We start from the raw sequence: 18,444 nt of genomic DNA, 5'->3' as shown, positions 1-18,444 counted from the left end.
GCTGATTTGCAAAGGAGTAAAGTATGAAGGTAAACAATGATCAAATGCATTCCACTACAGTAAGTATGGGCATGAATCCTTTACACTTCTATTAATCTTAAGAACAAAAACTTCTCCACTGCATGGCACATAAAATAATCAAGCAAAAGAAACAAAAACATCTAATTAAACAAAGGACACAGAACATGCAAAACTGGCAACTAGGTTTAGACTAATTTTCTTAACAATTTGGGAAGTAAGAAAAACATGTATTTCAAGCATTCTTCTTTACGGTTAAAATGTCAATATCCATCCATCCCTAACAAACTTTACTGCTTGCTGTGCGACTGGGTCCAAATACAATAAACAACATACTGACGTTAACAGTCATATAAGTTTTTAATTCTGGCTTACTCTATACCACACATTCTAAAGAATTAAGAAAAAAGTAATTTCCATAAATAAATACATCAACACATGGTATACATGTCATCAGCACAGTAAAGCTTTATCATTTGGATTTAATCTGCTAGAAAGTTACTGTCTCTAGAACTATAAATATCTCTAAATACAAATAAAAAAGCATCCAAATAATTTTGCCTTCCATGTTTTGGCTCATTCTCGATGCCTGCTAAGAGTTATGTTGAACAAGAATCAAAATAAGTTTAAACTAAGCCAGACTAGTAAATCCTAAATCAGAGCAACTAGATACCATACTGTTTGAATGGTTCACACTGATACAATTTGAATGTGTAACAATACTGAATCCTTTGCTGACCGATCTAAAATTCTTTTTCACCTATTACTGCTATTTTACCCTTTTGGTGCATTTTTCTAACAGCATAAATGCCTCCCTCCCCCTTAAAAAAAAATCTTACACAAAGTAACATGCCAAGATCAAGGTACGTTACTGTAGGGGTACAAACTTTGCCTACAATAGACAAATTAGAACCAATGTTTGATCCTACTGACCCTGTGTAGAGGCAGCCTCCCATTCTCAAAAAAGATTCCTCCTAGCTCTTTATTAATCTAAAATTGACTTTCTTTTTACCATTAATTACCCATAATTATATTCATAATATGCACTTGATCACTACAAAAAAAAAAGGCCAAATTATTGAAAAAAGAATCCTGGTGTTACCCACGATCTCTTTCCAAAGGCTTCTGCTGCCTCAGACTGCACAAGTTCCAATAGCAGTGAAATGTGAACTCTGAAGTGAGTTCTTTAATGAGATTGTATTCCAAGTGATGCAACCTTCCCTAAGGCAACTTTTCACTCATTGTGTAACCTTGAGCAGATGCATTACAGTAATTCCTGTCCTTCCCACTCTTATAACGCATGTTTCTTTTTCAAATATTATGGACAGATATTTCTTTCCTCATCTGAAAAACTCATCTAGGACTATTTCTGAAGGTGTAAGAAAGCTCATTTGGGCACTGGAGACATGGTGTACATAAAAGGTGGGCTGACGAGACAGGCAAGGAAGTACCAGGTATCTCCGACTTGCATCAGATGTGGCGAGTCCCAAAATAAGACATGACTATTCCCCATGCTTGTGAGAGATTTAATGGGGCCTCCAACCTGTTTCATGACTTATCCTTTGTTTAAATTGCTGTCTATAGCCAGCTAATAGAATTTAAAATTCATAGAGAACTTAAGTTCCTAAGTGGCTGGACTGAAGACAAAAGCACTCTATTATGCAAGCTTAACAGAGTATGATGCAATGAAAGGATTAAAACTCATCTTTACTGATGGTTACAGAAATAGTGCTTCATAATGCTGTCAAAAAATATTCTAGGAAAATATCTATGGGAAACACTCTTATAACTAGCATGTCCTACTTGATGTTCCAAGTCTGGCAGAAGCCAGATAATAAACCTTGCTTGACATTATAATACATCACAGTTTCCCCATTTGTCTGCAAGTGGACTCAGAGACGTTTACCCTTGCCAGAAGTCTGCTATCAGGGAGATGATAAAGTACAGAAGTACAATTAAATTACAGATACGATCTAGGGTTCACAAAGTTCTTCATGGCATAAGTACCAACAAGTTATCTATCATAATTTTTTTCTGGGAGCGAGTCCTGCAATAACCATCACTTAAAAATATTCCTCAGTATTTCAACGTCACAAAGCTAATGACTAAGTAGGAGAGATTTCATCACCAACATTTAATATGAACTTACAGAGGGAGCACCTATGTAAATCTGAAGACTGTATAAACCAACCCTGTGGTGAAACTTACACATAATTCTACCTAATATGAAGTTCTCTACATACTTACTGGCATTATCAGAAACTTATTGCTTGTGGTTATATGACATGTGAAAAGTCACCTTTAGTAAGGTTGTATCAAACGAGTAAAATTTTGCTGAACAACTTCCCACTCCAAAGTTCATCCTTCCCTTGCTTCTAACTGTAGCCCAACCTTAAAGCTGCAGGAACCCCTGGAGAAGGAGTCCTTGGGGTTATATAATAAATATATATATATAAAATGAAGAGTTTTCTAGAAAAAAAAATTATTGAAAAGTTCTCAAATATTTCAGAATGCTAAAACTCAAATACTTAAGTAACCTAAGTGGAACTTTTTCAAAAACCCTCAAGAAATGGGGAGGGGGAGAGTTACATTCTGTTTCCCATTGTAAAAAAAAAAAAAAAAAAAAAAAAGAAAAAAAAAAGATAAAATAAAAATCATGATGCCACAGCATTGTGCTAAAGTTTACTTATAAAGCCTTGGTGAAAAGTAGTGGAGAGGGTATGGGGTACAGGAAGGCAGAGTTGGAAAGTCTCTGATGCAACCCCAATGGTTACTTAAAACTATATATGAAAAGAGTACATGTAAACATAAAGGATGTGTAGAAACAATCAAACTACCATAACTGATATGGCTGAGGTAACCATTAATATGTAACTGCCCTAAGTGAGGCAGCAAGGGGTGAGTAAGACCCACATTCACTTAATGACATTATTTTTCATGGTTACTATTTACACATAATTACATACATCTTTACACATAAATACCTTTAAACATACATGTATAATTACATACATAATTACACTTTAGTATTACTTCCAAAGAGCACACCTACAATCCCAATGAGACACTAAGCAATGCCAAAATATTGGCTGCTTTTTCAAAATAAGCCCAACTATCCTATCCTTCAATGGTGTCTCCCATGTTACACAAATCACATGTGACAACTCCCAAAATTCAACTCTCTAAAATCCACACAGTTTTTTCAATTCCTTGAACATTTGAGGATTTTGCTCCCTAATTGTTGATATATTCATCCTTTCAGATAAACAGCATAACAGGAAACTCAGCCCTGTAACACCCATCGGGCCTGTAACACCCATAGGGAAGAGAGTGCTCCCCTATTCTTAAATGAATGAAGTGCTGCATTCTTGAATGTCTTAATATCTAGTTTTGCTACCTTTCATGTTGATGTAATGACTGTCATTTTACTCTTATCACCATTACAAATCAAATATATTAATATACTTTATATGTAAGTCACACAGAATCAGCTTCTGCATATATCAGCAAAAATTGGAAATTGTGGCGACAGTGACACAAACTGTGCACTTCCCTTCCTTGTTCCATCTGACTGTGCTCCGAAGCATTTGGCACCCACGTGTCTCCCTTTTAAGAGCATACCCTTGAAACTATGTTGGGAATTCTGAACGCAAAGTTCATTTTTTGTTGAACTAATTTTTTTAAGAAAAATTATCATTTCATAAGCTTTTATGTGGTTTTGGTGCATTACACATGACACCTAGAGACTGATTGTGAACAAATGTGGTCTTTGTTGTCTTTTCCCAGTGCTAACTAGCACGGGTGCAGGGGGGAGGGGGGTTGTCATTTCATGTGTGGCAGGGGAGGCGACGGGAATGAATAAAGGCAGCAAGTATGAATTATGTACATGTGTATATATGTATATGTCTGTGTATGCATATGTCTGTGTGTGTATATATGTATACGTTGAGATGTATAGGTAGGTATATTTGCGTGTGTGGACGTGTATGTATATACATGTGTATGTGGGTGGGTTTGGCCATTTCTTTAGTCTGTTTCCTTGCACTACCTTGCTAACGCGGGAGACAGCGGGAAAGCAAAAATGGGTATGTTTGAAGGAATAGTGGTTCCAACAATGTTGTATGGTTGCGAGGCGTGGACTATGGACAGAGTTGTGCGCAGGAGGATGGATGTGCTGGAAATGAGATGTTTGAGGACAATGTGTGGTGTGAGGTGGTTTGATCGAGTAAGTAACGTAAGGGTAAGAGAGATGTGTGGAAATAAAAAGAACGTGGTTGAGAGAGCAGAAGAGGGTGTTTTGAAATGGTTTGGTCACATGGAGAGAATGAGTGAGGAAAGATTGACCAAGAGGATATATGTGTCGGACGTGGAGGGAACGAGGAGAAGAGGGAGACCAAATTGGAGGTGGAAAGATGGAGTGAAAAAGATTTTGTGTGATCGGGGCCTGAACATGCAGGAGGGTGAAAGGAGGGCAAGGAATAGAGTGAATTGGAGCGATGTGGTATACCGGGGTTGACGTGCTGTCAGTGGATTGAATCAAGGCATGTGAAGCATCTGGGGTAAACCATGGAAAGCTGTGTAGGTATGTATATTTGCGTGTGTGGACGTATGTATATACATGTGTATGGGGGTGGGTTGGGCCATTTCTTTCGTCTGTTTCCTTGCGCTACCTCGCAAACGCGGGAGACAGCGACAAAGCAAAAAAACAAAAACAAAAAAAAAAAATAAATAAATATTGGGAGGTAAGTTTGAATGGAGAAAAACTGGAGGAAGTAAAGTGTTTTAGATATCTGGGAGTGGATCTGGCAGCGGATGGAACCATGGAAGCGGAAGTGAATCATAGGGAGGGGGAGGGGGCGAAAAATCTGGGAGCCTTGAAGAATGTTTGGAAGTCGAGAACATTATCTCGGAAAGCAAAAATGGCTATGTTTGTAGGAATAGTGGTTCCAACAATGTTGTATGGTTGTGAGGCGTGGGCTATGGATAGAGTTATGTGCAGGAGGGTGGATGTGCTGGAAATGAGATGTTTGAGGACAATGTGTGGTGTGAGGTGGTTTGATCGAGTAAGTAATGTAAGGGTAAGGGAGACGTGTGGAAATAAAAAGAGCGTGGTTGAGAGAGCAGAAGAGGGTGTTTTGAAATGGTTTGGGCACATGGAGAGAATGAGTGAGGAAAGATTGACCAAGAGGATATATGTGTCAGAGGTGGAGGGAACGAGGAGAAGTGGGAGACCAAATTGGAGGTGGAAAGATGGAGTGAAAAAGATTTTGAGTGATCGAGGCCTGAACGTGCAGGAGGGTGAAAGGCGTGCAAGGAATAGAGTGAATTGGAACGATGTGATATACCGGGGTCGACGTGCTGTCAATGGATTGAACCAGGGCATGTACATGTGTACATGTGAATGTACATTATGTACATGTGTATATATATGTCTGTGTGTGTATATATATGTATACGTTGAGATGCATAGGCATGTATATTTGCGTGTGTGGACGTGTGTGTATATACATGTGTATGTGGGTGGGTTGGGCCATTCTTTCGTCTGTTTTCTTGCGCTACCTCGCTAACGCAGGAGACAGTGACAAAGCAAAATAAAATATATAAATAAATATATATTTATCATAATTAACCGCCGTCTCCCATGTTAGAAAGGTAGAACAAGGAATGACCCAACCCACCCACATACACATGTATATACATAAGTGCCCACACACACATCATACATACATATACATTTCAATGCATATATACATACACATACACATACACATTTTTTTTTTTTTGCTTTGTCGCTGTCTCCCGCGTTTGCGAGGTAGTGCAAGGAAACAGACAAAAGAAATGGCCCAACCCACCCCCATACACATGTATACACATTCACGTCCACACACGCAAATATACCAACACAGCTTTCCATGGTTTACCCCAGACGCTTCACATGCCCTGATTCAATCCACTGACAGCACGTCAACCTCGGCATACCACATCGATCCAATTCACTCTATTCCTTGCCCTCCTTTCACCCTCCTGCATGTTCAGGCCCCGATCACACAAAATCTTTTTCACTCCATCTTTCCACCTCCAATTTGGTCTCCCACCTCTCCTCGTTCCCTCCACCTCCGACACATACATCCTCTTGGTCAATCTTTCCTCACTCATTCTCTCCATGTGCCCAAACCATTTCAAAACACCCTCTTCTGCTCTCTCAACCACGCTCTTTTTATTTCCACACATCTCTCTTACCCTTACGTTACTTACTTGATCAAACCACCTCACACCACATGTTGTCCTCAAACATCTCATTTCCAGCACATCCACCCTCCTGCGCACAACTCTATCCATAGCCCACGCCTCGCAACCATACAACATTGTTGGAACCACTATTCCTTCAAACATACCCATTTTTGCTTTCCGAGATAATGTTCTCGACTTCCAAACATTCTTCAAGGCTCCTAGGATTTTCGCCCCCTCCCCTACCCTATGATTCACTTCCGCTTCCATGGTTCCATCCGCTGCCAGATCCACTCCCAGATATCTAAAACACTTTACTTCCTCCAGTTTTTCTCCATTCAAACTTACCTCCCAATTAACTTGACCCTCAACCCTACTGTACCTAATAACCTTGCTCTTATTCACATTCACTCTTAACTTTCTTCTTTCACACACTTTACCAAACTCAGTCACCAGCTTCTGCAGTTTCTCACATGAATCAGCCACCAGCGCTGTATCATCAGCGAACAACAACTGACTCACTTCCCAAGCTCTCTCATCCACAACAGACTTCATACTTGCCCCTCTTTCCAAAACTCTTGCATTCACCTCCCTAACAACCCCATCCATAAACAAATTAAACAACCATGGAGACATCACACACCCCTGCCGCAAACCTACATTCACTGAGAACCAATCACTTTCCTCTCTTCCTACACGTACACATGCCTTACATCTAAATAAAAACTTTTCACTGCTTCTAACAACTTGCCTCCCACACCATATATTTTTAATACCTTCCACAGAGCATCTCTATCAACTCTATCATATGCCTTCTACAGATCCATAAATGCTACATACAAATCCATTTGCTTTTCTAAGTATTTCTCACATACATTCTTCAAAGCAAACACCTGATCCACACATCCTCTACCACTTCTGAAACCACACTGCTCTTCCCCAATCTGATGCTCTGTACATGCCTTCACCCTCTCAATCAATACCCTCCCATATAATTTACCAGGAATACTCAACAAACTTATATCTCTGTAATTTGAGCACTCACTCTTATCCCCTTTGCCTTTGTACAATGGCACTAAGCACGCATTCCGCCAATCCTCAGGCACCTCACCATGAGTCATACATACATTAAATAACCTTACCAACCAGTCAACAATACAGTCACCCCCTTTTTTAATAAATTCCACTGCAATACCATCCAAACCTGCTGCCTTGCCGGCTTTCATCTTCCGCAAAGCTTTTACTACCTCTTCTCTGTTTACCAAATCATTTTCCCTAACCCTCTCACTTTGCACACCACCTCGACCAAAACACCCTATATCTGCCACTCTATCATCAAACACATTCAACAAACCTTCAAAATACTCACTCCATCTCCTTCTCACATCACCATTACTTGTTATCACCTCCCCATTTGTGCCCTTCACTGAAGTTTCCATTTGCTCCCTTGTCTTACGCACTTTATTTACCTCCTTCCAGAACATCTTTTTATTCTCCCTAAAATTTAATGATACTCTCTCACCCCAACTCTCATTTGCCCTCTTTTTCACCTCTTGCACCTTTCTCTTGACCTCCTGTCTCTTTCTTTTATACATCTCCCACTCAATTGCATTTTTTCCCTGCAAAAATCATCCAAATGCCTCTCTCTTCTCTTTCACTAATAATCTTACTTCTTCATCCCACCACTCACTACCCTTTCTAATCAACCCACCTCCAACTCTTCTCATGCCACAAGCATCTTTTGCGCAATCCATCACTGATTCCCTAAATACATCCCATTCCTCCCCCACTCACCTTACTTCCATTGTTCTCACCTTTTTCCATTCTGTACTCAGTCTCTCCTGGTACTTCCTCACACAAGTCTCCTTCCCAAGCTCACTTACTCTCACTACCCTCTTCACCCCAACATTCACTCTTCTTTTCTGAAAACCCATACAAATCTTCACCTTAGCCTCCACAAGATAATGATCAGACATCCCTCCAGTTGCACCTCTCAGCACATTAACATCCAAAAGTCTCTCTTTCGCGCGCCTGTCAATTAACACGTAATCCAATAACGCACTCTGGCCATCTCTCCTACTTACATACGTATACTTATGTATATCTTGCTTTTTAAACCAGGTATTTCCAATCACCAGTCCTTTTTCAGCACATAAATCTACAAGCTCTTCACCATTTCCATTTACAACACTGAACATCCCATGTATACCAATTATTCCCTCAACTGCCACATTACTCACCTTTGCATTCAAATCACCCATCACTATAACCCGGTCTCGTGCATCAAAACCACTAACACACTCATTCAGCTGCTCCCAAAACACTTGCCTCTCATGATCTTTCTTCTCATGCCCAGGTGCATATGCACCAATAATCACCCACCTCTCTCCATCAACTTTCAGTTTTACCCATATTAATCGAGAATTTACTTTCTTACATTCTATCACATACTCCCACAATTCCTGTTTCAGCAGTACTGCTACTCCTTCCCTTGCTGTTGTCCTCTCACTAACCCCTGACTTAACTCCCAAGACATTCCCAAACCACTCTTCCCCTTTACCCTTGAGCTTCGTTTCACTCAGAGCCAAAACATCCAGGTTCCTTTCCTCAAACATACTACCTATCACTCCTTTTCTTTCATCTTGGTTACATCCACACACATTTAGACACCCCAGTCTGAGCCTTCGAGGAGGATGAGCACTCCCCACGTGACTCCTTCCTTCTTCTGTTTCCCACAGACATATATACACATATACATATACATATTCATACTTGCTGCTATCATCCACTTCTGTCACCACCTGCCACACACGAAATAGCATCCCCTCCCTGCGAGGCAGTGCCAGAAACATACAAAAAAGGCCACATTTGTTAACACTCAGTCTCTAGCTATCATGTGTAAAGCACCAAAACCACAGCACCCTTTCCACATTCAGGCCTCACAAAACTTTCCATGGTTTACCCCAGGTGCTTCACATGCCCTGGTTTAATCCACTGACAGCATGTCAAACCTGGTATACCACATCATTCCAATTCACTCTATTCCTTGCATGCCTTTTAACTTCCTATATGGTCAAGCTCCAATCACTCAGAATCTTTTTCATTCCATTCTTCCAACCTCCAATTTGGCATTCCACTTCTCCTTCTTCCCTCCACCTCTGACACATATATCCTCTTTGTCAATCTTTCCTTACTCATTCTCTCCATATGTTCAAACCATTTCAACACATCCTCTTCTGCTCTCTCAACCACACTCTTATTATTTCCACACATCTCTCTTACCTTTTCATTACTTGCTCAATCAAACCACCTCACACCACATATTGTCCTCAAACATTTCTTTTCCAACACATCCAGCCTCCTCCATACAGCCCTATCTATAGCCCATGCCTTGCAACCATGTAATACTGTTGGAACTACTATTTCTTCAAACATACCCATTTTTACTCTCCGAGATCACGTTCTCTCCTTCCACACATTCTTCATCGCTCCTAGAACCTTCACCCCCTCCCCTACCCAGTGACTCATTTCTGCTTCCATGGTTCCATTCGCTGCAAAGTCCACTCCCAGATATCCAATTTTTCTCCATTCAAACTTACAACCCAACTAACTTGTCCCACAACCCTGCAGAACCTAATAACCTTGCTCTTATTCACATTTGCTCTCAACTTTCTCCTTTCACACACTTTTCCAAACTCAGTCACCAACTTATACATTGAACAACCAACTCACTTCCTAGGCCCTCTCATCCCCAACAGACTGCCCTCTCTCCAAAACCCATGCATCTACCTCCCTGACCACCCCATGCATAAACAAATTAAACAACCATGGGGACATCAAACACCCCTGCTGCAGACCGACCTTCACTGGGAACCAATCACTTTCCTCTCTTCCTGCTCATACAAATGCCTTTTATCCTTCATAAAAGCTTTTCACTGCTTCTAGCAGCTTACCTTCAACACCATATGCCCTTAAGACCTTCCACAAAGCATCTTTATCAACCTTATTATATGCCTTCTCCAGGTCCATAAATGCTACACACAAATCAATTTATTTTTCTAAGTATTCATCACACATTCTTGAAAGCAAACATCTGATCCACACATCCTCTACCACTTCTGAAACTAAACTGCACCTCACCAATCTGATGCTCTGTACATGCCTTTACCCTCTGTCAATAACCCCCCATCCAAATCCCAGGAATACTCAATAAGCTTATGCCTCTGTAGTTTGAACACTCAACTTTATCCCCTTTGTCTTTGTACAATGATACAGCTCTGGTGGCTGATTCGAGTGAGAAACTACAGAGGCTGGTGACTGAGTTTGCAAAAAGTGCGTGAAAGGAGAAGGTTGAGAGTAAATGTGAACAAGAGCAAGGATATTAGGTTCAGTTGAGGAACAAGTTAACTGAGATGCAGTTTAAATGGAGAAAAACTGGAGGTAAAGTGTTTTAGACCATGGAAGGAGAGGTGAGTCACAAGGTTGGGGAAGGGACAAAAGTTCTGGGAGCGATGAAGAATGTGTGGAAGGAGAGAACGTCATCTTGTAGAGAAAAAATGGGTATGTCTGAAGGAATAGTAGTTCCCACAATTTTATAGTTTCGAGGCATAGACTATAGATATAGTAGTATAGAAGAGGGTGGATGTGTTGGATATGAATTGTTTGAGGACTATGTAGTGTGAGGTGGTTTGATCAAGTAAGTAATGAAAGGGTAAGAAAGATGTGTGGTAATAAAAAGTGTGTGGTTGAGAGAGAGCAAAAGAGGGTGTGTTGAAGTGGTTTGGACATAAAGAGAGAATGAGTGAGGAAAGACTGACAAAGAAGATATATACGTCAGAGGTGGGGGGAACAAGGAGAAATGGAAGACCAAACTGGAGGTGGAAGGATGAAGAAAAAGATTTCGAGCCATTGAGGCCAGAATATACAGGAGGGTGAGAGGTGTGCAAGGAATAGTGTGAACTGGAACTTTGTGGTATATCGGGGTCAATGTGCTGTCAATGGACTGAACCAGGGAATATGAGACATCTGGGGTAAACCATGGATAGGTCTGTTTGGCCTGGATGCAGATAGGGAGCTGTGGTTTCTGTGCATTACAAATGACAGCGAGAGACTGAGTGCAAATGAATACGGCCTTTTTTGTCTGTTTTCCTGGCACTACCTTGCTGAAGCAGGGTGTAGCGATGCTGTCTCCTGTGGGAAGTAGTAGCACCAGGAGTGGATGAAGGAAAGCAAGTATGAATATGTATATCTATTTATATGTCTGTGTATGTGTATGTATATACTGATATGTATATGCATGAATATGTACGTGTATGGGTGTTTACATATATTCATTTACTTATTTTACTTTGTCGCTGTCTCCCGCGTTAGTGAGGTAGCGCAAGGAAAACAGACGAAATAATGGCCCTACCCACCCACATACACATGTATATACATACACATCCACACACGCAAATATACATACCTATACATCTCAATGTACACATATATATACAAATATACATATGTACATAATTCATACTGTCTGCCTTTATTTATTCCCATCGCCACCTCGCCACACATGGAATAACAACCCCCTACCCCCTCATGTGTGCGAGGTAGCGCTAGGAAAAGACAACAAAGGCCCCATTCGTTCACACTCAGTCTCTAGTTGTCATGTATTAATGCACCGAAACCACAGCTCCCTTTCCACATCCAGGCCCCACACAACTTTCCATGGTTTACCCCAGACGCTTCACATGCCCTGCTTCAATCCATTGATATCACGTCGACCCCGGTATACCACATCGTTCCAATTCACTCTATTCCTTGCACGCCTTTCACCCTCCTGCATGTTCAGGCCCCGATCACTCAAAATCTTTTTCACTCCATCTTTCCACCTACAATTTGGTCTCCCACTTCTCCTTGTTCCCTCCAACCCTGACACATATATCCTCTTGGTCAATCTTTCCTCACTCATTATCTCCATGTGACCAAACCACTTCAAAACACCCTCTTCTGCTCTCTCAACCACACTCTTTTTATTTCCACACATCTCTCTTACCCTTACATTACTTACTTGATCAAACCACCTCACACCACATATTGTCCTCAAACATTTCTTTTCCAACACATCCAGCCTCCTCCATACAGCCCTATCTATAGCCCATGCCTTGCAACCATGTAATACTGTTGGAACTACTATTTCTTCAAACATACCATTTTTACTCTCCGAGATCACGTTCTCTCCTTCCACACATTCTTCATCGCTCCTAGAACCTTCACCCCTCCCCTACCCAGTGACTCATTTCTGCTTCCATGGTTCCATTCGCTGCAAAGTCCACTCCCAGATATCCAATTTTTCTCCATTCAAACTTACAACCCAACTAACTTGTCCCACAACCCTGCAGAACCTAATAACCTTGCTCTTATTCATATTTGCTCTCAACTTTCTCCTTTCACACACTTTTCCAAACTCAGTCACCAACTTATACATTGAACAACCAACTCACTTCCTAGGCCCTCTCATCCCCAACAGACTGCCCTCTCTCCAAAACCCATGCATCTACCTCCCTGACCACCCCATGCATAAACAAATTAAACAACCATGGGGACATCAAACACCCCTGCTGCAGACCGACCTTCACTGGGAACCAATCACTTTCCTCTCTTCCTGCTCATACAAATGCCTTTTATCCTTCATAAAAGCTTTTCACTGCTTCTAGCAGCTTACCTTCAACACCATATGCCCTTAAGACCTTCCACAAAGCACCTTTATCAACCTTATTATATGCCTTCTCCAGGTCCATAAATGCTACACACAAATCAATTTATTTTTCTAAGTATTCATCACACATTCTTGAAAGCAAACATCTGATCCACACATCCTCTACCACTTCTGAAACTAAACTGCACCTCACCAATCTGATGCTCTGTACATGCCTTTACCCTCTGTCAATAACCCCCCATCCAATCCCAGGAATACTCAATAAGCTTATGCCTCTGTAGTTTGAACACTCAACTTTATCCCCTTTGTCTTTGTACAATGATACAGCTCTGGTGGCTGATTCGAGTGAGAAACTACAGAGGCTGGTGACTGAGTTTGCAAAAAGTGCGTGAAAGGAGAAGGTTGAGAGTAAATGTGAACAAGAGCAAGGATATTAGGTTCAGTTGAGGAACAAGTTAACTGAGATGCAGTTTAAATGGAGAAAAACTGGAGGTAAAGTGTTTTAGACCATGGAAGCAGAGGTGAGTCACAAGGTTGGGGAAGGGACAAAAGTTCTGGGAGCGATGAAGAATGTGTGGAAGGAGAGAACGTCATCTTGTAGAGAAAAAATGGGTATGTTTGAAGGAATAGTAGTTCCCACAATTTTATAGTTTCGAGGCATAGACTATAGATATAGTAGTATAGAAGAGGGTGGATGTGTTGGATATGAATTGTTTGAGGACAATATGTAGTGTGAGGTGGTTTGATCAAGTAAGTAATGAAAGGGTAAGAAAGATGTGTGGTAATAAAAAGTGTGTGGTTGAGAGAGAGCAAAAGAGGGTGTGTTGAAGTGGTTTGGACATAAGGAGAGAATGAGTGAGGAAAGACTGACAAAGAAGATATATACGTCAGAGGTGGGGGGAACAAGGAGAAATGGAAGACCAAACTGGAGGTGGAAGGATGAAGAAAAAGATTTCGAGCCATTGAGGCCAGAATATACAGGAGGGTGAGAGGTGTGCAAGGAATAGAGTGAACTGGAACTTTGTGGTATATCGGGGTCAATGTGCTGTCAATGGACTGAACCAGGGAATATGAGACATCTGGGGTAAACCATGGATAGGTCTGTTTGGCCTGGATGCAGATAGGGAGCTGTGGTTTCCGTGCATTACAAATGACAACGAGAGACTGAGTGCAAATGAATACGGCCTTTTTTGTCTGTTTTCCTGGCACTACCTTGCTGAAGCAGGGTGTAGCGATGCTGTCTCCTGTGGGAAGTAGTAGCACCAGGAGTGGATGAAGGAAAGCAAGTATGAATATGTATATCTATTTATATGTCTGTGTATGTGTATGTATATACTGATATGTATATGAATGAATATGTACGTGTATGGGTGTTTACATATATTCATTTACTTATTTTACTTTGTCGCTGTCTCCCGCGTTAGTGAGGTAGCGCAAGGAAAACAGACGAAATAATGGCCCTACCCACCCACATACACATGTATATACATACACATCCACACACGCAAATATACATACCTATACATCTCAATGTACACATATATATACAAATATACATATGTACATAATTCATACAGTCTGCCTTTATTTATTCCCATCGCCACCTCGCCACACATGGAATAACAACCCCCTACCCCCTCATGTGTGCGAGGTAGCGCTAGGAAAAGACAACAAAGGCCCCATTCGTTCACACTCAGTCTCTAGCTGTCATGTATTAATGCACCGAAACCACAGCTCCCTTTCCACATCCAGGCCCCACACAACTTTCCATGGTTTACCCCAGACGTTTCACATGCCCTGCTTCAATCCATTGATAGCACGTCGACCCCGGTATACCACATCGTTCCAATTCACTCTATTCCTTGCACGCCTTTCACCCTCCTGCATGTTCAGGCCCCGATCACTCAAAATCTTTTTCACTCCATCTTTCCACCTACAATTTGGTCTCCCACTTCTCCTTGTTCCCTCCAACCCTGACACATATATCCTCTTGGTCAATCTTTCCTCACTCATTATCTCCATGTGACCAAACCACTTCAAAACACCCTCTTCTGCTCTCTCAACCACACTCTTTTTATTTCCACACATCTCTCTTACCCTTACATTACTTACTTGATCAAACCAACTCACACCACATATTGTCCTCAAACATCTCCTTTCCAGCACATCCACCCTACAGCACACAACTCTATCCATAGCCCACGCCTTGCAACCATACAACATTGTTGGAACCACTATTCCTTCAAACATACCCATTTTTGCTTTCCGAGATAATGTTCTCGACTTCCAAACATTCTTCAAGGCTTCCAGAACTTTCGCCAGATCCACTCCCAGATATCTAAAGCGCTTTACTTCCTCAGTTTTTCTCCATTCAAACTTACCTCCCAATTGACTTGACCCTCAACCCTACTGTACCTAATAACCTTGCTCTTATTCACATTTATTCTTAACTTTCTTCTTTCACACATTTTACAAAACTCAGTCACCAGCTTCTGCAGATTCTCACATGAATCAGCTAACAGCACTGTATCATCAGCGAACAACAACTGACTCACTTCCCAAGCTCTCTCATCCACAACAGACTGCATACTTGCCCCTCTTTCCAAAACTCTTGCATTTACCTCCCTAACAACCCCATCCATAAACAAATTAAAACAACCATGGAGACATCACACACCCCTGCCGCAAACCTACATTCACTGAGAACCAATCACTTTCCTCTCTTCCTACACGTACACATGCCTTACATCCTCGATAAAAACTTTCACTGCTTCTAACAACTTGCCTCCCACACCATATATTCTTAATACCTTCCACAGAGCATCTCTATCAACTCTTATCATATGCCTTCTCCAGATCCATAAATGCTACATACAAATCCATTTGCTTTTCTAAGTATTTCTCACATACATTCTTCAAAGCAAACACCTGATCCACACATCCTCTACCACTTCTGAAACCACACTGCTCTTCCCCAATCTGATGCTCTGTACATGCCTTTACCTTCTCAATCAATACCCTCCCATATAATTTACCAGGAATACTCAACAAACTTATACCTCTGCAATTTGAGCACTCACTTTTATCCCCTTTGCCTTTGTACAATGGCACTATGCAAGCATTCCGCCAATCCTCACGCACCTCACCATGAGTCATACATACATTAAATAAGCTTACCAACCAGTCAACAATACAGTCACCCCTTTTTCAATAAATTCCACTGCAATACCATCCAAAACTGCTGCCTTGCCGGCTTTCATCTTCCGCAAAGCTTTTACCACCTCTTCTCTGTTAACCAAATCATTTTCCCTAACCCTCTCACTTTGCACACCACCTTGACCAAAACACCCTAGATCTGCCGCTCTATCATCAAGCACATTCAACAAACCTTTAAAATACTCAATCCATCTCCTCACATCACCACTGCTTGTTATCACCTCCCCATCAGCCCCTTCACTGAAGTTCCCATTTGCTCCCTTGTCTTACGCACTTTATTTACCTCCTTCAAAAACATCTTTTTATCCTCCCTAAAATCTAATGATACTCTCACCCCAACTCTGATTTGCCCTCTTTTTCACCTATTGCACCTTTCTCTTGACCTCCTGCCTCTTTCTTTTATATATCTCCCACTCATTTACATTTTTCCCTGCAAAAATCGTCCAAATGCCTCTCTCTTCTCTTTCACTAAATAATCTTACTTTTTCATCCCACCACTCACTACCCTTTCTAATCAACCCACCTCCCACACTTCTCATGCCACAAGCATCTTTTGCACAAGCCATCACTGCTTCCCTAAATACATCCCATTCCTCCCCTACTCCCCTTATTATATATATATATATATATATATATATATATATATATATATATATATATATATATATATATATATATATATATATATATATATATTTTTTTTTTATACTTTGTCACTGTCTCCCGCGTTTGCGAGGTAGCGCAAGGAAACAGACGAAAGAAATGGCCCAACCCCCCCCCATACACATGTATATACATACGTCCACACACGCAAATATACATACCTACACAGCTTTCCATGGTTTACCCCAGACGCTTCACATGCCTTGATTCAATCCATATATATATATATATATATATATATATATATATATATATATATATATATATATATATATATATATATATATATATATTGGGAGGTGAGTTTGAATGGAGAAAAACTGGAGGAAGTGAAGTGTTTTAGATATCTGGGAGTGGATCTGGCAGCGGATGGAACCATGGAAGCGGAAGTGGATCATAGGGTGGGGGAGGGGGCGAAAATTCTGGGGGCCTTGAAGAATGTGTGGAAGTCGAGAACATTATCTCGGAAAGCAAAAATGGGTATGTTTGAAGGAATAGTGGTTCCAACAATGTTGTATGGTTGCGAGGCGTGGGCTATGGATAGAGTTGTGCGCAGGAGGATGGATGTGCTGGAAATGAGATGTTTGAGGACAATGTGTGGTGTGAGGTGGTTTGATCGAGTGAGTAACGTAAGGGTAAGAGAGATGTGTGGAAATAAAAAGAGCGTGGTTGAGAGAGCAGAAGAGGGTGTTTTGAAGTGGTTTGGGCACATGGAGAGAATGAGTGAGGAAAGATTGACCAAGAGGATATATGTGTCGGAGGTGGAGGGAACGAGGAGAAGAGGGAGACCAAATTGGAGATGGAAAGATGGAGTGAAAAAGATTTTGTGTGATCGGGGCCTGAACATGCAGGAGGGTGAAAGGAGGGCAAGGAATAGAGTGAATTGGAGCGATGTGGTATACCGGGGTTGACGTGCTGTCAGTGGATTGAATCAAGGCATGTGAAGCGTCTGGGGTAAACCATGGAAAGCTGTGTAGGTATGTATATTTGCGTGTGTGGACGTATGTATATACATGTGTATGGGGGGGGTTGGGCCATTTCTTTCGTCTGTTTCCTTGCGCTACCTCGCAAATGCGGGAGACAGTGACAAAGTATAATAAAAAAAAAATATATATATATATACATATATATATATATATATATATATATATATATATATATATATATATATATATGAATGTAGGTTTGCGGCAGGGGTGTGTGATGTCGCCATGGTTGTTTAATTTGTTTATGGATGGGGTTGTTAGGGAGGTGAATGCAAGAGTTTTGGAAAGAGGGGCAAGTTTGAAGTCTGTTGGGGATAAGAGAGCTTGGGAAGTGAGTCAGTTGTTGTTCGCTAATGATACAGCACTGGTGGCTGATTCATGTGAGAAACTGCAGAAGCTGGTGACTGAGTTTGTTAAAGTGTGTGAAAGAAGAAAGTTAAGAGTAAATGTGAATAAGAGCAAGATAATTAGGTACAGTAGGGTTGATGAGGGTCAAGTCAATTGGGAGGTAAGTTTGAATGGGGAAAAACTGGAGGAAGTAAAGTGTTTTAGATATCTGGGAGTGGATCTGGCAGCGGATGGAACCATGGAAGCGGAAATGGATCATAGGGTGGGGGAGAGGGCGAA

At 41.2% G+C, this 18,444-nt stretch overlaps 1 protein-coding gene across 3 annotated transcripts in view; it reads right to left on the bottom strand.

The window, feature by feature from the left end:
• skd (mediator complex subunit skuld) overlaps positions 1 to 18,444 on the bottom strand; it is a 722,241-nt gene that overhangs the window by 362,331 nt on the left and 341,466 nt on the right. The gene's annotated exons all lie outside the window — the stretch shown is intronic.

Source organism: Panulirus ornatus, chromosome 9 (genome assembly GCF_036320965.1).
Source record: "Panulirus ornatus isolate Po-2019 chromosome 9, ASM3632096v1, whole genome shotgun sequence".
Lineage (NCBI taxonomy): Eukaryota > Metazoa > Arthropoda > Malacostraca > Decapoda > Palinuridae > Panulirus > Panulirus ornatus.
The sequence above is the reverse complement of the archived record's forward strand: the minus strand, read 5'-3'. Positions and strand labels throughout refer to the sequence as shown.